The sequence below is a fragment of the Ornithorhynchus anatinus genome, chromosome X5, assembly GCF_004115215.2.
Source record: "Ornithorhynchus anatinus isolate Pmale09 chromosome X5, mOrnAna1.pri.v4, whole genome shotgun sequence".
In the NCBI taxonomy this organism is placed as follows: Eukaryota; Metazoa; Chordata; class Mammalia; order Monotremata; family Ornithorhynchidae; genus Ornithorhynchus; species Ornithorhynchus anatinus.
The window spans coordinates 29834175-29849355 of record NC_041753.1 but is presented as its reverse complement, the minus strand read 5'-3'; positions in this window follow the sequence as shown (position 1 = coordinate 29849355).

Here is a 15181-nt window from a genome sequence, read left to right as displayed (position 1 = left end):
TACAGGATAATCGATAGGCACAATACCTGTGTTTCATGGTGCTCACAGTCTAAAGAGGAGAGAGAAAGAGAAAACAGATATTAAATCCCCATTTTACAGATGAGGAAACTGAGGCACAGAGAAGTTAATAGTTTTCTCCAGATCATATGGCAGCAAGTGGCAGAGCTAGTATTAGAACTCAGGTCTCTAGACCCCCAGGCTCATGGTCTTTTGACTATGCCAAGCGGCTTGTCCCTAAGGATTAGGGATTAAAATGCAGGAATTTCTAAAGTAGACCGTGATTGTTTGGGAATCACAGATTCATAAAATGCAGTTAAATACTGGTACAGCTAAATAAATCCAGGTGACCTGAAGTTCCTGAACAATGGCTACTTGGCAGATTCTCAAGTATATTTTCTAGTGACTTCAATTTTTCTGCTTTGTACTTCTGGGGTGTTTTTTCATCTGCTTCCACAGTTTCTACTGCCAACATTGAGCTTCAACACGGTTTCTCCAATTTCTCCTGCATGTTTGCCTTTTTGAGTATGTGCTGATGGAAAATAAGCAATGTTTTATTGAATAAAGTCACTTTTACAATTTATTTCATTTTAAAAATTATAGAACATCATACTTACAAAATGTGCTCATAGAATAATCTAATAAATAACAGGGAGAAAGTCAATTTCATTATGTAGACTAATGTCATCTAATGCTTTCTTTCTAACAGAGAGAATGTTAATAGTATTCTCCTCCTGAGGTGCATTCAATCATGTGCTCCAAGGATATAACTACTATTTACTGTCATTTGACATACTACTTTGGTGAATTGTGTATATTACCGCAGAGGTAACGTATGTCAAACCCATTTATTCTACTCGTTTCATTCTGTTGCTTACAGATAGGCTCATATTTAGTTTGAGCTATGTTCTGAAACCATCTCCACTTCCAATATCATTTTCTTGGTAACAGAACAGTGAATCCTGATTAGATAACAATGAAAGATATTTAAATATAATTTTTAGTCAACGCAAAAGATGTAGCAAAAAGCCTAATTATAAAACAGCTGAATTATTTTAAAAGTCTTATCAACTAATTGCCACCTGATGATTCATAAAATCAAAATTCCTACCAGAAAGAGTCCATCTTTTATTTCCTTATAACAAAAAACCCCCTTGTCTTTAGTCAATGACTCATATGCATTAAAATAACCACAAAGGGCAATTCCACTTGGTAGATGGTGGAACTAAGAATGAAATCACATTCATTAATGTTTATGAACTGAACAAATAATTGTATTTAATTCTTCATCTCTCTGGTGTACAGTGGTTAGGAAAATCGCCAGAGAAAAATGAATACTGCATGGTTTCAAGTAAGATATTAATATTCTTCTCTTGGCTACAAGTAGGGCTTTCATATCATAATGGTTTCTTTGATTACAATGTATTGCATTGTGAGCAGTGCACATTCTTTGTGCCTCTAATTACACTAATGTGAAAATCTTGGCAAATAATAGAAGTATCTTTTAAACTTCTAAAGGTATTCTCTTGTGGGCCCAGTATTCTGTGTGGTGGAGGGGGCAAGCTATGTAAAAGAGTTGCCCCCATTTCTTGCTATGAAGTGATGAGAGTGAGAACAGTTTAATCAGTCAATTGTATTTATTGAGTGCTTACTGTGTGCAGAGTACTGTACTAAGTCCTTGGGAGAGTACAATATAACAGACATGTTCCCTGAGCATAACAAGCTTACAGTCTAGCAGGGGAAATAGTAACATAGAAAAATGACAGATATGTACATAAGTGCTGTGGGACTAGGAGGGGGGAATGAATAAAGGGAACAAGTCAGGGTGATGCAGAAGAGAATGGGAGAAGAGGAAAGAAGCACTTAGGGAAGGCCTCTTGGAGGAGATATGCCCTCAATAAGGCTTTGAAGGGTGGGGGAGAGGAGGAGGAAGTAATTGTCAAATCTGAGGAGCTAGGACATTCCAAGCCAGAGGCAGGATGCAGGCAAGAGGTTGGTGGCAAGATAGATGAGATCACGGTACAGTGAGAAGGTGAGAATGAGAGAAGGAAAGTGTGTGGACTGGGTTGTAGTAGGAGAGTGGCAAGGTGAGGTAGGAGGGGCCCAGGTGATTGATTGCTTTAAAGCCAAAGGTGAGGAGTTTCTGTTTGATGTGAAGGTGGATGGGCAACCACTGGAGACTCTTGAGGAGAGGGGAAGCATTGGCCTGAGTGTTTTTGTAGAAAAATGATCCGGTCAACAGAGTGAAGTACGGCCTGGGCAGGGGAGAGACAGGAGGCAGGGAGGTCAGAAAGGAGGCTGATATAGTTATCAAAGTGGGATAAGATGAGTGACTGGATTAATGTAGTGTGTGGATAGAGAGGAAAGGGTGGATTTTAGCAATATTGTGAAGGTTGAACCTGCAGGATTTAGTGATGGATTGAATATGTGGGTTTAAACTGCATTTGGTTTTGCAAATGCATCTGCATTTGGTGGTAGCAGCGGAAGGTCCTGCCATTTGAAGCCATGAGAAAAAGAATCAGGATGAGGATGGTTTAATGAAGGAGATAGACTCACAAAAGATTTATAGCAGCCCAAACTATGGAGGAAATATCTCATTTGTGGTACCTTCCTTTCAAGAAGCCATACATACTTCATTGCTAATAGGAAGCAGAAAAGCATGAAATTGGAGAAAGAGGTTCTTGGAGAAGGCCTTTTCCTTGTTCTGAATCCATAAATGACTCTGAGTTTTGCAGAGATCTATTAAGCTGCAAGGAAAGAAGGAGGTAAATTTGTGTTTGGAAAAACGCAATTTTCCAGTTGAAAGAGATGGTGGCAAACAAGGATGTGTGATGAACATCCTTACATTGTTGACATCTAGCCTAACCCTTTCACTTCTTCACTTCAAGAACAGGACTTTGGATATAGGTTTGTTAATTGCTACTAAGCTTGAATTAGACCAGAATGCCTTTAGGTGGATTTATGGGATACCAACTATGTAAACTTTTAAGGTTGAGAGGATAGTGAGGCTTATGCATGACAGAGATTCAAAAGAAAGATTTTTACAGAAGACATTTGGAGGTGAAAGGGATAGAGTTTTTCATTTTTCAAAGGTAGGAAGTATGGTTTTGCAAAACTGACAATTTCAGATGAATTATTTGGCAGAGGCAGTTTCAGCACAGGGGTCTTGTTAGGTGCTCAGTACAGAGCTCTGCACACAGTAGACAGTAAGTACTATTGATTTGATTATTGATTCTTTTATACATGTGTATTCCAACTATCATATGTTTCTAAAAGATTCTATAAATTAACATTGCAGGAAGAGAAAACTGCCTGGGTAGTTCAAAGGCAGTAAAGATTTTTAATCCCTTAAAAAGGGACCTGACCTGTGTCTGAGCCAGAAAAATCAAATGGCAGACTGAAGAAAATTCATGGTGATACCTGTTTTGATTGCACTAATAATGGGTAAACTTGTCAGTCAGCTCACCTTTAGCTCTTCTTTCTAGCTCCTTCAGTAACTTGTGAGTGAAACTGAACTGCTCTCTTGACTTCCCTGTAGGCATATTGTCTCAGCCATGGCGAAGCTAGGGATTTTCTAAAATGCCGGTGGCTGGGTCAAAACACTGGATCCTGTAGTCAAAACATGTAATCACGACTTGGCAAGGAAGGTCTGAAGTGAAGTGGGAAGAGTTTTAGGGTGTCTGTCAGGCCAGTCTTCTTTCACTGTGAGATTTTCCTGCTGCCAGGGATTTTAAATAGCATTTTCACATGGCTGGACAGAAAAAAACAAACAAAAGACCTAAGCCTAAACTTTCCTCATTGGTCCCAAGGGCACCATAATATTTGTCCATTCTTTAAGCTCTGGAGAGGCATTTTGAACATGCTTCTGAGAAAGTGCAATTACCCTGGGACTTTGTCAGAAGGGCCATAATCCCAGGTCATGGTTGCCTCTCAGACATAATTCAGTTCAGCAAAATTCAATAAGGGCTCCATTTCATTTCTCACCTAAGGGACCACATCAGCTGGTCCCTGGGCTACTGAACCATTGGTATGAGAATGAATTTTCTTTATTGAAGTGTTTTTTTTTTTCGTTTTTTTCTCAGTGACAAGACATTACATCATTGAGGCAGGTTGTGTATTTTTGATTTATCATATTGGCAAAACAATCATGGTTAAACATTTATCATCACTGACAAAAAGTACATTATATATACATTAAGGGCTATATGCATAAGAGATTAAGCATGTAACTCTTATTAGTGTATGAGTAACACATCAAATTTATCTGACTGAATATTTTGCCCCAAACCCCTAGATACTGTGCTCTATGAGAGTTGGTGATGAATACTTTAACAGCTATTGTTTTGTCACTATTCTCCATCAAAACGTTGTGTAATCTGTTTACCCACTTATTAATTTGTCCTTGAAAAAAGTAAGGAGTTGAATTGACTCAATGTGTTCCCAAATAAGTCTAAATATAGTATTGGCAGCTAGCAGGTTATTTTTGTGCTACTGAGGGAGTTTTAAAATGATCTCATTAGTTTGGAGGATCTGCAGCTCTGCTTTTGTTTTTGATTCTGTTATATTTGTTCATTTTATGTTTTATCTGAACCCAGAGGCCATTGAGATGAGCCCATCTGTAACACATCTCATAAATAAATACAATTTTCAGGGCTACAGGGGAGGTTGTAGCACTTGTAAAGTATTTCTGCCTATCAGAAAGCATCATAAAATTACCACTAAAGATATTTACAGGAAAGGTAGGTTTATCCCAGAGTCATTTCATAGGCTGACTGGTAACCAGGAGGCTAATATTTCCTTGGGCAGGTCTTCCATCTCTAAGTTATATAAAGATCATTAATTCCATTGCTACTTTGGTGACACTGAGATATTCTACTCAGGTTACAAAATTATGGGTGTGTCTATAACTTACTGCATTAATGTGGCAGTGCTTTGCCGTCATTTGAACTGGTCATGAGAGGAGACTTTACCCATATGCCTCCAGGGAATATATTTCATTCATTCATTCATTCATTCAATAGTATTTATTGAGCTCTTACTATGTGCAGAGCACTGTACTAAGCGCTTGGGATGAACAAGTCGGCAACAGATAGAGACAGTCCCTGCCGTTTGACGGGCTTACAGTCTAATCGGGGGAGACGGACAGACAAGAACAATGGCACTAAACAGCGTCAAGGGGAAGAACATCTCGTAAAAACAATGGCAACTAAATAGAATCAAGGCGATGTACAATTCATTAACAAAATAAATAGGGTAACGAAAATATATACAGTTGAGCGGACAAGTACAGTGCTGTGGGGAAGGAAAGGGAGAGGTGGAGGAGCAGAGGGAAAAGGGGAAAATGAGGCTTTAGCTACGGAGAGGTAAAGGGGGGATGGCAGAGGGAGTAGAGGGAGAAGAGGAGCTCAGTCTGGGAACGCCTCTTGGAGGAGGTGATTTTTAAGTAGGGTTTTGAAGAGGGAAAGAGAATCAGTTTGGCGGAGGTGAGGAGGGAGGGCGTTCCAGGACCGCGGGAGGACGTGACCCAGGGGTCGACGGCGGGATAGGCGAGACCGAGGGACAGTGAGGAGGTGGGCGGCAGAGGAGCGGAGCATGCGGGGTGGGTGGTAGAAAGAGAGAAGGGAGGAGAGGTAGGAAGGGGCAAGGTGATGGAGAGCCTTGAAGCCTAGAGTGAGGAGTTTTTGTTTGGAGCGGAGGTCGATAGGCAACCACTGGAGTTGTTTAAGAAGGGGAGTGACATGCCCAGATCGTTTCTGCAGGAAGATGAGCCGGGCAGCGGAGTGAAGAATAGACCGGAGCGGGGCGAGAGAGGAGGAAGGGAGGTCAGAGAGAAGGCTGACACAGTAGTCTAGCCGGGATATAACGAGAGCCCGTAATAGTAAGGTAGCCGTTTGGGTGGAGAGGAAAGGGCGGATCTTGGTGATATTGTAGAGGTGAAACCGGCAGGTCTTGGTAACGGATAGGATGTGTGGGGTGAACGAGAGGGACGAGTCAAGGATGACACCGAGATTGCGGGCCTGCGGGACGGGAAGGATGGTCGTGCCATCCACGGTGATAGAGAAGTCTGGGAGAGGACCAGGTTTGGGAGGGAAGATGAGGAGCTCAGTCTTGCTCATGTTGAGTTTTAGGTGGCGGGCCGACATCCAGGTGGAGACGTCCCGGAGGCAGGAGGAGATGCGAGCCTGAAGGGAGGGGGAGAGGACAGGGGCGGAGATGTAGATCTGCGTGGCATCTGCGTAGAGATGGTAGTCAAAGCCGTGAGAGCGGATGAGTTCACCGAGGGAGTGAGTGTAAACGGAGAACAGAAGAGGGCCAAGAACTGACCCTTGAGGAACTCCAACAGTTAAAGGATGGGAGGGGGAGGAGGCTCCAGCGTAGGAGACCGAGAATGATCGGCCAGAGAGGTAAGAGGAGAACCAGGAGAGGACAGAGTCCGTGAAGCCAAGGTGAGATAAGGTATGGAGGAGGAGGGGATGGTCGACAGTGTCAAAGGCAGCAGAGAGGTCAAGGAGGATCAGAATGGAGTAGGAGCCATTGGATTTGGCAAGAAGGAGGTCATGGGTGACCTTAGAGAGAGCAGTCTCGGTAGAGTGGAGGGGACGGAAGCCAGATTGGAGGGGGTCTAGGAGAGAATGGGAGTTAAGGAATTCTAGGCATCGATTGTAGACGACTCGTTCTAGGATTTTGGAAAGGAAGGGTAGTAGGGAGATAGGACGATAACTGGAGGGGGAAGTGGGGTCAAGAGTGGGTTTTTTTAGGATGGGGGAGACGTGGGCATGTTTGAAGGCAGAGGGGAAGGAGCCCTTGGAGATTGAGTGGTTAAAAATAGAAGTTAAGGAAGGGAGGAGGGCAGGGGCGATGGTTTTAAGAAGGTGAGAGGGAATGGGGTCCGAGGTGCAGGTGGAGGGGGTGGCACTTGCGAGGAGGGAGGAGATCTCCTCTGAGGATACTGCAGGGAAGGATGGGAAAGTAGGGGAGGGGGTTGGTGGGGGGGGAGGGGAGAGGCGGAGGGGTGACTTTGGGGAGCTCAGACCTGATCGTGTTGATTTTCGTGAGGAAATAGGTGGCCAGATCACTGGGGGTGAGAGATGGGGGAGGGGGAGGAACAGGGGGCCTAAGGAGAGAGTTAAAGGTCTGGAACAATCGGCGGGGGTGACGGGCATGGGTGTCGATGAGGGAGGAGAAGAAGCTTTGCCTGGCGGAGGAGAGGGCAGAGTTAAGGCAGGAAAGGATAAATTTGAAGTGTGTGAGGTCGGCTTGGTGCTTGGACTTTCGCCAGCAGCGCTCAGCAGCTCGAGCATAGGAGCGTAGGAGGCGGACGGAGGAGGTGATCCGGGGCTGTGGGTTAGTGGAGCGAGAGCGGCGGAGGGAAAGGGGGGCGAGAGAGTCGAGATGAGTAGAGAGGGTGGAGTTGAGAGCGGAGACCCGCTCGTCGAGAGTGGGAAGAGAGGACAGGGCGGCAAGGTGAGGAGAGATGCTATTGGAAAGACGGATGGGATCGAGAGAGCGGAGGTCTCTGTGGGGCAGTAGCGAAGATTTGCAGGGGGAGGGCGTGTGAGAGATGAGTCAGGTGAGAAGGTTATGGTCAGAGAGAGGGATTTCAGAGTTGGTGAGGGAGGAGATAGTGCAGCGGTAGGAGATGACGAGATCGAGGGTGTGACCGAGTCGGTGAGTGGGCGCGGTATGGTGGAGGAGGAGGTCGGCAGAGTCGAGGAGGGATAGCAGGCGGGCGGCAGAGGAGTCGTCGGGTACATCCGTATGGATGTTGAAGTCTCCAAGGATCAGAGTGGGCAGAGAGAAGGAGAGAAGGAAGGTGAGAAAGGGGTCAAGGTGGTTGAAGAAGTCGGAGGTGGGACCGGGAGGGCAGTAGATGACGGCGACAAGTAACTGGAGTGGGTGGTAGAGGCGAATGATATGGGCTTCGAAGGAGGGGAAGGAGAGGGAGGGGGGAGGAGGGATAGTGCGGAAGCGGCAACGGGGCGAGAGGAGGAAGCCGACGCCTCCTCCCTTACCGGTGAGTCTGGGGGAGTGGGAGAAGGAGAGGCCTCCGCTGGAGAGAGCGGCGGCGGAGACCGTGTCTTCGGGAGAGAGCCACGTTTCCGAAAGGATATTTCAGAAGACTGTTTCCAATCTAGCTGACTTGTACCTATGACGGCACTTAGAACCATGTTTGACACACAGTGAGTGCTTAACAAATACCATAAAACAGACAAACAAGCCTGCAGATTATCATATATGTTCTTGGAGTGTGTTGCTAATTTTTTAGTATATAAAGTTGAGGAGTCAGAACATATGCTCTTCTTGATTTGGAGTTCCAAAGAGTCAAATGTTAGTTTAATGTCCCTTCTGGAGGTCAAACCTATACTAGTGCATAGGAGGACAGGAAAGATATGTCAAGTGCATGTCAAATGATCAAAAATGAAATAACGGAAATCCAGTCATCTTAAAACATTGGATCACCTAAGGTTTTAGGAAAAAAAGAAGGTCTCTGAAAGATTACTGTCTTTGTGGACTATGGCCCGTTTATCTGGTGAGGAAGCTGGGGGTTATGGAGGGGAATGGCCCAGGAGGGCACTACCCCTTTTGAAGTGCCAGGATAGTGCCATTTCACTTAGTCTTCTGCTTCCTTTCTGTCTGAGGTGGTGGCAATGGACATGGCACCCCTACACTCTTCTGTGAGGAGCCAAACAGGATATGGCATCTTGAGAACTGGAAGAAATGAGTGTGGCAGCAGGTCTGGTGTTGGGCAAGATAGCAATTTTGATTTTTCAAAAACATTCTTTCTGTCTTCCGGTCTCTGTGTCTCATTATGATTTCACTGTGTCAATAGATTGGCAGATGTTCCAGTCAATTGGGTCCCCCTCTGCAGGAACCAATCAGAGGATGCAGATCATGTGTGTGTCGTAAATCAACCCTTTCAGCTGAGTAGAGGACGATCAGATACAGGCACCAAGAGAGGGCTGTAATCCAATCAAGAGTACCTTAGGCATTGGGCACTGGTATCATATACCAATTGTTGTTCCTCCTGCCTTCAGAGATTTCTGTTTTTACATTGACTTAAATTGTATTCATGCAGACAATTTGTTGAGCAATAATCTATTAAATTCAGGAATGTACAATTTAACTGAGAGCTAAATGAAAATTTCCCAGAAAGTAAAAATCAGTTCAGGTCACTGAGAAGGCATACCAAGAAAAGAAGGCATCAGTTTTTGGATGCCTATTATTTATTTATTTATTTAAACTAATTCATGTTTGCTAATTTTTATAGAGTTTTTGTTATTTTCTTACTTTATAGCTTTCCTTATTTTCTCCCTAAGACTAGAGCAGTGTCAAATGGGTGCTCAATAAATACTATTACCATCATTAAAGTAGAGGAACATATCATTGAAAACAGGATGGCATTCAATTGGAGAAAGTAGAAGGTTGAGTACTTAAGGACAAACACCAAATCAATCAATGGTATTTATTGAGCATTTACTGTTTGCAGACACTGTACTAAGCACTTGGCAGAGTACAGTATATAGAGTTGGTAGACACATTGCCTGCCCACAAAGGAAGTTACAAAACCTAGTGGAAAGAGCATGGGCCTGGAAGTAAGAGGACCTGGGCTCGAATCCTGGTTCTGCTACTTGCCTGCTGGGTAACCTTGGGCAAGTCACTTACATTCTCTGTGCCTCAGTTTCCTCAACTGTAAAAAAGCAAGGAGGATTCAAGATCTGTTCTCTCTCCTATTAAGACTGTGCTGTCCATGTGGGACAGGGACTATGTATGACCTAACTTGTATCTACCCCAGTGCTCAAAGCAGTACTTGACACATAATGAGCATTTGACAAATGCTATTTAAAAAAAAGGATCTTATGGTCTACAGATTGAATATGTGGGTTGAATGAGAGAGGTGAGTCAAGGATAATGTCAAGGTTAAAGGCTTGTGATACAGGAAAAATAGTGGTATTGTCTACAGAGATGGAAAAGACCAGGGGAGGACATGGTTTGAGTGGGAAGATGAGTTCTGAAGGCAGGAGGAAATGTGAGATTGAAGAGGAGAGTTGTCAGGGCTGGAGAGGGAAATTTGGGAATCATCCATGTGGATCTAATCACCCAGATCTAAAATAGAGAAAGATTATCTAGGCACTAGTATGATATAAAATATGAGCCAGGGATGGTTTGTTATGAAAAATGCCCATCTGATACCAGCAGAGGATTACATTGAATGGGATCTAATTTAGCGCCCAAATTCCCTGTTTGCTCTATAATGAAATACTTTGCTTAAGTTGCAAAACTGAAGCTTCCACTTGAACTGTTTAGCACTGTTACTTCTTTTCTCTAATATCTTACATGAAGTAGGGAATCTTTCAACTGCTTTATGGTCCTTTGGTCAATAACAGTCTGAAAACTCTGGATTACCAGCCTCTTTTCAGCCTTTGATAGATTAAAGCTAGTAAATAATGAAACAGTTTTTCTCCCTCCCCATAATTCTCCTTAACTCTATTGCAACTTTTGGAGGATTCTCTTTTATATCCTCTCTCTAGCCCATGTCCTCCCTTTAGTCTGGAACTCCCTTCCCTTTCCTATCTGACAGACCACCATTTTCCCCACCTTCAGAGTCTTCCTAAAAATCAAATCTCCTCCAAGAGGCCTACCCTAACTAAACCCTCATATACCCTATTTGTTCTCCCATCTGTCTTGTCTATGTCCTTGGCTCTGTACCCTTTAATCACTTGTTAATCATCCCAATCTCAGCCCCAAAACACTTATGTACATATCCTTAAACCTTGCCATTTCCCTTATCTGTAATTTATTTCTCCTCCTTTAGACTGTAAGTTCCTTATGGGCAGAGGTTGTGTCTACTATTTTGTTGTACTCTCCCAAGCTCTTAATACACTGCTTTGCACACAGTAAGCCCACTTAATAAATAGCACTGATTGACTGATTTTATATTTAGTTCACCTGATCTGAGAGGAATAAAGTCAAATCACGAATAAAACATTTCTAGTCCTGGGTAGCATTTGCAGTCAATTTTGAAGTCTTGGGTACTTTTCATGTGTAACTAGAATCTTTTCTCTCACCATCATGTACTCTGTTTTCAATGCCTTCCTCATATCATGGAATTTATCTTCATCGATGATCAGTCCGGTTATTGCATGTTTTATTAAACAACCAATCACTGTAGAATTGAACCAATGTATTGTAACCAATTTATTTGTAGGATTGAACCATGTTCAAGTGCATCTCATATGCTCTGGGTTTTTTGCTACTTACTACTGTTAAATTGACTTAAATTACAGCCAGAGAGAATTCAGTTAGACATAATGAAGAACTTATCTATCAAGGTAATTACAAATTGGAACCAACACCAAAGGAGGATGCAAAATGTTCATCCTCAAAGAGCTTTAAAAATGTGATCAACAGCTATGTGTCTTGGATAGTTTAGTAGTTTAGTCACTGAGTTAAAGGCAGAGATCTGGGCTATATGATCCTTAAGAATTATATTATTTTATAAAATATCACAGATTCTATAAAAAATGCCCCTGGAGGTTAAATTAATGCCCTTTCCTAGCCAACATAAATGTAAACAACCCTGGAAATTTGGTTTTGTTTATGAAGCTTGAGGCCAACTTTATTTAGTTACTCTCTAACCTTGTCATGTCTGGACCTGCACACCAAAACAGTCAGATAGGGCATCCAATGCATTTTAGCTCCAACATCTGAAAAACCTGTTAAAAATCAATTTTTCATTAAATGGAATATACTAAGGCAGCACTGCAGAGAGACCAGCCTGCAATCCTGAAGACCGCAGGCTTGTCTAAAAGTTGGTCAAGAAAATAGAAACTTTTCTTTCATTTTATTGAAAGAGGTGGAAGATTTATCCATGCCCGAACAATTGGCAAGATCTGAAAAAAACAAAACCCAGAATGAGTAGCTGGATAATCTTGCAATAAATAGTTCCAGTTTAAAATAATTTACAGGGATTTATGCAATGCTGAATTTATTTAGACATGACTAGGATCTAATTCCTTGAACAAACTAATTTGTTTGGAATCACTAAACGATATCACCCCTAGTCATAGTTCATTACTATATTTGGGAAATTGTATGGAAGGAGGTTGTGGGAAATGTTTTATAAATAAATCCAAATTGGTGAAGTACTTTCAACTTTCTAAGAGATTTTAAGAGGTGAGGTGTAAACACACTGCTATTTTACATTAGATTTTCCCAAGGAGAATTGGGGTTTGGTGAATGGTAAGAATCTCACTTAAAGTCCTTGAATAAAAGATTGTTGATTATTTATTGAGTGCTCATAGTAAGCTATGTGCTGAAGAAAACAAACACACTCCACTGTTCTTTAGGCCCAAAGCAGCCACCAGCATCTAGTGTCTCTTTGACTGTGTGGAAGTAACAGATCTGGACTTGGTGATCTCTCCCTCTTTTAATCTGAGGCAAAGAATAGCTTTTTACCAAACTGGCCTTCCGTAAGGATGAAAGCCAAGAGGCCAGAGCAAATAATTTAAGGATACAGTAAAATAAAGCCATGGACAAGACTGCAAACCAGAAGAAAGCTAGGATTCAAATGCTCCAGACGGACCAACATGAAAAACTGCAATCAGGAAAGGAGTCTCATCACTGTAGACAATGCCATTACCCTTTCTGTTTCATGAGCCTGCAATCCTCGACTCATGTCTCATTCAACACACATAATTCAATCTGTCACCAAAACCTGGCAGTTTTACCTTCACAACATCGCTAAAATCCACCCTTTACTCTCCATCCAAACTGCTATTAGCTGATCCAAGCACTTATATCCCACCTTGTCTGTTGCATCAACTCCTTGCTGACCTCCCTGCTCCTGTCTCTCCCTACTCCAGTCCTTACTTCACTCTGCAGCCCGATCATTCTTCTATAAAAAATTCAGTCCATGTCTCCCTACTCAAAAACCTCTAATGGTCTTCCATTCACCTCTGCATCACCATTAAAATACTCAATCAGCTTTCCTCCTCCTACCTTACCTTGCTGATTTCCTACTACAATTCAGCCTGCATATTTTGCTCCTCTAACACCACTCACTTACTGTACCTCAATCTTCACCAACCCCTTACCCATGTCATCCTCCGAAGCTGCAAGTCTCTTCCTTTTCATACATGGCAGACCATCACTCTCCCTACCTTCAAAGACTTATTAAAATTGCATCCCCTCTAAAAGGCCTTCCCTGGGCCCTCATTTCCTCTACTCCCTCTCCCTTCTGCATCACTTGTGCACTTGGATCTGTATCCTTTAAAGCATTTGATATTCACCCCACCCTCAGCTCCACATCACTTATGTACATATCCATAATTTATTTTAGTGCCTGTCTCCCCTTCTAGACCATAAGTTCCTTGTCCCCAAGGAATGTGTCTCCCAGCTGTGATATTGTACTTATATTCCAAGTGCTTAGTATGGTGCCCTGATCACATTAAACATTCAGGTAATACTACTGATTGACTGGAGCAGAAACTCCATAAGGATCATGAAGCAAGCAGGTGAAAGTGAAAACAGCATCAGACACTGCAAGCCACAGACATAATGACACAATAAGAATCAGCCTCTATGTGTGCACAATGCATCCAGGTCTGTGGGTCCTTCATTTGGCCTTTTCAGTCACACATGTATGCAGAGCACTGTACTAAGTGTTTGGGAGAAGCAAAAGACAAGATGAGTGTTTTCAAAGAGCTTTCAATCTAATGGGGGCAATCCTTGAATAGACTAGCTTATTGCCAGTCACTGCCCTTCTGAAGATGAAACACCGATCATGGTGGGAAAATCATCATCAACAACAGACTTTCTTGAGCACATATTGTGTGCCAATCCTATACTAAGCCCCTGGAAACATGGACGTGAAATAGAAAGCATGGCTTCTACCCTTGAGGACCTCGTAATTTAATAAGGGAGCTTCCCCAGTATATGCTAGGGAAGTCCAAACCTGGTCTCAACCAATAAAACGCATGCACAAAATTAACTCTTTTGGCCTAAAAAGATCAATGGAAATTAAGACTTAGGTAGAGAAAGGAACAGATTACTACTATTTTTATCCCTGTTTTGCCACCTGTCTGATGGGTGACCTTGGGCAAGTCTCTGTTACCTAATCTGTAAAATGGGGATTAAGACTTTGAGCCCTAGGTGGGAAAGGAACCGTGTACTAAGCTCTGGGGTAGATACAAGATGATCCGGTCCCAATCAGGGCTCAGAGTCTAAGTAAGTGGTAGAACAGGTATGGAATCTCCATTTTTCAGTTGAGGGAACTTTCATTCATTGATTCATTCAATAGTATTTATTGAGCGCTTACTATGTGCAGAGCACTGTACTAAGCGCTTGGAATGAACAGGTCGGCAACAGATAGAGACAGTCCCTGCCGTTTGACGGGCTTACAGTCTAATCGGAGGAGATGGACAGACAAGAACAATGGCAATAAATAGAGTCGAGGGGAAGAACATCTCGTAAAAACAATGGCAACTAAATAGAATCAAGGCAATGTACAATTCATTAACAAAATAAATAGGGTAATGGAAATATATACAGTTGAGCGGACGAGTACAGTGCTGTGGGGAGGGGAAGGGAGAGGTGGAGGAGCAGAGGGAAAGGGGGAAAAGAGGGTTTAGCTGCGGAGAGGTGAAGGGGGGGTGGTAGAGGGAGTAGAGGGAGAAGGGAGCTCAGTCTGGGAAGGCCTCTTGGAGAAGGTGAGTTTTAAGTAGGGTTTTGAAGAGGGGAAGAGAATCAGTTTGGCGGAGGTGAGGAGGGAGGGCGTTCCAGGACCGCGGGAGGACGTGGCCCAGGGGTCGACGGTGGGATAGGCAAGACCGAGGGACAGTGAGGAGGTGGGCGGCAGAGGAGCGGAGCGTGCGGGGTGGGTGGTAGAAAGAGAGAAGGGAGGAAAGGTAGGAAGGGGCAAGGTGATGTAGAGCCTTGAAGCCTAGAGTGAGGAGTTTTTGTTTGGAGCGGAGGTTGATAGGCAACCACTGGAGTTGTTTAAGAAGGGGAGTGACATGCCCAGATCGTTTCTGCAGGAAGATGAGCCGGGCAGCGGAGTGAAGAATAGACCGGAGCGGGGCGAGAGAGGAGGAAGGGAGGTCAGAGAGAAGGCTGACACAGTAGTCTAGCCGGGATATAACAAGACAGAAGAAAAGTTAAGTGACTTGCCTGAGGTCATGCAGCA